Source organism: Capricornis sumatraensis, chromosome 3 (assembly GCF_032405125.1).
Source record: "Capricornis sumatraensis isolate serow.1 chromosome 3, serow.2, whole genome shotgun sequence".
Taxonomy (NCBI): Eukaryota; Metazoa; Chordata; class Mammalia; order Artiodactyla; family Bovidae; genus Capricornis; species Capricornis sumatraensis.
Genome location: NC_091071.1, coordinates 169,382,247 through 169,386,821, shown reverse-complemented (window position 1 = coordinate 169,386,821; position 4,575 = coordinate 169,382,247). Strand labels below are relative to the sequence as shown.

The following is a 4,575-nucleotide window of genomic DNA, read 5'->3' as shown; positions in this document are numbered from 1 at the left end:
AGCTGTTCAACCTTTGGCTGTACTTGGTAATTCTTCCTGTGTTAATTACCACTATTTACTGCATGCCAGGTACTGTGGTTGGTGCTTTGCATAAATGATGTCAGGTAACATTCGAAACCACTTGTGAGGTCAATAGAGTTCAAAGAGGTTAAGATACTTTTGCTCAAGGTCATAAGCGGTGGAGCCAAGTGTTAAAAGTCTTTTCACTGCACTACAGTGTGTAATGGACAATTTGTCAGTTTAGAACGGGAGAGGCTTCTGAAGGCTTGCCTGCATGTGTGCTAAGTTGACTCTTTGTGACCCCCTGGACTGCAGCCCTCCAAGCTCCTCTGTCAACGGGTTTCTCCAGGCAAGAATACTGGAGTGGGGTTGCCAGGCCCTTCTCCATGGGATCTTCCTGACCAAGGGATGGAAGCTGGGTTTCTTGTGTCTCGTGCATTGGCAGGCATGTTCTTTACCACTGTTGCCATGTAGGAAGCCTGAAGATTTGCCTAACAGCTATTAATATTGGCTGCATGCTCACTATGTGCCAGGCATTGTGCTTTGCTGTTGTTGTTCAGTTGCTCAGTCATGTCCAGCTCTTTGTGACCCCATGGACTGCAGCATGCCAGGCTTCCCTGTACTTTACCATCTCCTGGAGCTTGCTCAAACTCATGTCCATTGAGTCAGTGATACCATCCAACCATCTCATCCTCTGCCATCCCCTTCTCCTCCCGCCTTCAATCTTTCCTAGCATCAGGGTCTTTTCTAATGAGTCGGCTATTTGCATCAGGTGGCCAAAGTATTGGAGCTTCAGTTTCAGCATCAGTCCTTCCAATGAGTATTCAGGGTTGATTTCCTTTAGATTGACAGGTTTGATTTCCTTGCAGTCCAAAGGACTCTCAAGAGTCTTCTCCAACACCACAGTTCAAAAGCATCAGTTTTCGACGCTCAGCCTTCTTTATGGTTCAACTCTCACATCCATACATGACTATTGGAAAAGCCATAGTTTTGACTAGACGGACCTTTGTTGGCAAAGAAATGTCTCTGCTTTTTAATACTCTGTTTACGTTGGTCATAGCTTTTCATCCAAGGAGCAAGCGTCTTTTAATTTCATGGTTGCAGTCACCATCTGCAGTGATTTTGGAGCCCAGAAAAATAAAGTCAGCCACTGTTTCCACTGTTTCCCCATCTATTTGCCATGAAGTGATGGGACTGGATGCCATGATCTTCGTTTTTGACTGCTGAGTTTTAAGCCAGCTTTTTCACTCTCCTCTTTCACTTTCATCAAGAGGCTCTTTAGTTCCTCTTCGCTTTCTGCCATAAGGATGGTGTCATCTGCATATCTGAGGTTATTGATACTTCACCTGGCAATCTTGATTCCAGCTTGTGCTTCATCCAGCCTTTCATTTCACATGATGTACTCTGCATCTAAGTTAAATAAGCAGAGTGACAATATACAGCCTTGATGTACTCTTTTCCCCTTTTTTTTTTCGGTTTTCCCACTAAGTTTTATTGGGGTAGCCCCGGGGACAGAGGGCCTGCACCTAAAAGAAGGTGTTGGGCCTCTTGGTGGTGAAGCGTGGCTTGTGCTGGCGACGGAGGACGCAGTGGGGCGCTGGGAACTTGATGTTGGAGTTGTGGAGCTGCTTGACCGCTGGTCGGCGGCGCTTGCCGGCTGCGATCTCCTCCACCTTCATGATCTGGATTGAGTGGGCCGGGCTTGATGCCGGGCACCCATGTCTCGGTAGCACTGGGGGCTGGCGCCGGCGGTGGTCAAGGCCCGGTACTGCCGGTACATGTTGTGGGTGCCGCTGCGGGAGTCATAGTGTAGCCAGATGCCGAAGTTCTTCACTTGCAGAGGAGATTTCTCGAACACCTGTCCACAGTAGACGATTTCCCTAGAGGATTTCTTCATCTTCTTCAACTGAGAACAAAGTACCAGAAGCGGGAGTTGGCAACAACATGATTAGGCACAAAAATTCTCATGCCATAGAAGGGAAGCATGCGGCATTTGGGGGTCAGCAGACAGCGCCCCACCACCTTATGCTCTCGAAGCGTCCCTGAGACCTTCATGGCGCTCTACCCACAACCGCCGCAACCATCGAAAAGGCTCCTTTCTCAATTTTGAACCAATATGTTGTTCCATGTCTGGTTCTAACTGTTGCTTCCTGACCTGCATACAGGTTTCTCAAGAGGCAGGTCAGGTGGTCTGGTATTCCCATCTTTTTCAGAATTTTCCACAGTTTGTTGTGATCCACACAGTCAAAGGCTTTGGTGTAGTCAATAAAGCAGAAGTAGATGTTTTTTCTGGAATTCTCTTGCTTTTTCAATGATCCAATAGATGTTAGCAATTTGATCTCTGATTCCTCTGCCTTTTCTAAATCCAGTTTGAACATCTTGAAGTTCTCAGTTCACACAATATTGAAGCCTTGCTTGGAGAGTTTTAAGCATTACTTAACTAGCACGTGAAATGAGTGCAACTGTGTGACAGTTTCAACATTCTTTGGAATTGGAATGAAAACTGACCTTTTCCAGTCCTTTGGCCACTGCTGAGTTTTTAAAATTTGCTGGCATATTGAGTATAGCACTTTCACAGCATCATCTTTTAGGATTTGAAATAGTTCAGCTGAAATTCCATCACCTCCACTAGCTTTGTTGGCACTCATGCTTGCTAAGGCCCATTTGACTTCACACTCCAAGAAGTCAGATGTCTGGCTCTAGGTGACAATAACAGTAACACCATCATTGTTATCTGGGTTGTGAAGATCCTTTTTGTATAGTTCTTCTGTGTATTTTTGCCACCTCCTCTTAATATCTTCTGCTTCTGTTAGGTCCATACCATTTCTGTCCTTTATTGTACCCATCTTTGCATGAAATGTTCCCTTGGTATCTCTAATTTTCTTGAAGAGATCTCTAGCCTTTCCCATTCTATTGTTTTCCTCTATTTCTTTGCATTGGTCACTGAGGAAGGCTGTCTTCTCTCTCCTTGCTATTCTTCGGAACTCTGCACTCAGATGGGCATATCTTTCCTTTTCTCCTTTGCCTTTAGTTTGTCTTCTTTTCTCAGCTATTTTTAAGGCCTCCTCAGAAAACTCTTCTGCCTTTCGCATCTCTTTTTCTTGTGGATGGTTTTGATCACCACCTCCTGAACAATGTTTCAAACCTCCAAAGTTCTTCAGGTACTGTGTCTATCAGATCTAATCCCTTGAATCTATTTCTCACTTCCACTGTATAATCATAAGGGATTTGATTTAGGTCATACCTGAATGGTCTAGTTGTTTTCCATACTTTCTTCAATATAAGTCTGAATTTGGCAATAAGGAGTTTATGATCTGAGCCACAGTCAGCTCCTGGTCTTGTTTTTGCTGACTGTATAGAGCTTCTCCATCTTTGGCTGCAAAGAATATAATCAATCTGATTTTGGTATTGACTATCTGTGGATGTCCATGTGTAGAGTAGTCTCTTGTGTTGTTGGAAGAGGGTGTTTTCTACGACCAGTGCATTCTGTTGGCAAAACTCTTGTTAGTCTTTGCCCTGGTTCATTTTGTACTCCAAGGTCAAACTTGCCTGTTACTTCAGGTAGCTCTTGACTTCCTACTTTTGCATTCCAGTCCCCTGTGATGAAAATGACATCTTTATTTTTTTAGTGTTAGTTCTAAAAGATCTTGTAGGTCTTCACAGAATCTTTCATCTTCAACTTCTTCAACATTAGTGATTGGGACATAGACTTCGGTTGCTGAGATATTGAATGGTTTGCCTTGGAAACGAACTGAGATCATTTTGTCATCTTTGAGTACTGCGTTTCGGATGCTTTTGTTGACTATGAGGGCTACTGCATTTCTTCTAATGGATTCTTGCCCACAGTAGTAGATATAATGGACAGTAGGGAGATCAAATCAGTCAGTCCTAAAGGAAATCAACCCTGAATATTCGTTGGAAGGACTGATGCTGAAGCTGAAGCTCCTATAAATTTGGCCACCTGATGTGAAGAGCTGACTCATTGGAAAAGATCCTGATACTTTGACAGATTAAGGGAAGCAGGAGAATGGGACAACAGAGGATGAACAATTGGATGGCATGACCAACTCAATGGACATGAGTTTGGGAAAACTCTGGGAGACAGTGAAAAAGAACAGGGAAGCCTGGCATGCTGCAGTCCAGTGGGTCGCAAAGAGTTGGACACGACTTAGTGACTGAACAACAATAATTACCAGCTTATGTTTGTGGCAGAATAGTGATCTGACCAGCAAAGAGTAAATTTATTATAAGTCCTGTTTCTCAAAAAAAAAAAACTTTATTATAAGTCCTGTTTCTCTAATCCAGAGTCCCACAGAGGTCTTAATTGAAGTGGGATCATATTTAGTTCCATGAACCTGCTGTTGAGAGATGTGGCCGGTAGGGGGCAGCAACATTCACAGCCTCAATTCTGCACTGTCCAAAGCAAAGGTGAGGTTTTATAGTATTCATTCATTTGCATATTGTTCTCTGATTGGCCCAGTAAATTCTTTGCTAATTAATTGGACTTGGTTCTCAGCCCATTAAGAACTACCAGGCTTTGGGAGCCTTTCATTGTTTGTGAAGGAAAAGATCTCA

The 4,575-nt window shown here is 43.7% G+C and overlaps 1 pseudogene; it reads right to left on the bottom strand.

Moving 5' to 3' along the window:
* Nucleotides 1–1,526: 1,526 nt before the first annotated feature.
* On the bottom strand, nucleotides 1,527–2,055 carry LOC138077094 (large ribosomal subunit protein eL20 pseudogene; annotated as a pseudogene).
* Between the last annotated feature and the right edge of the window lie 2,520 nt (nucleotides 2,056–4,575).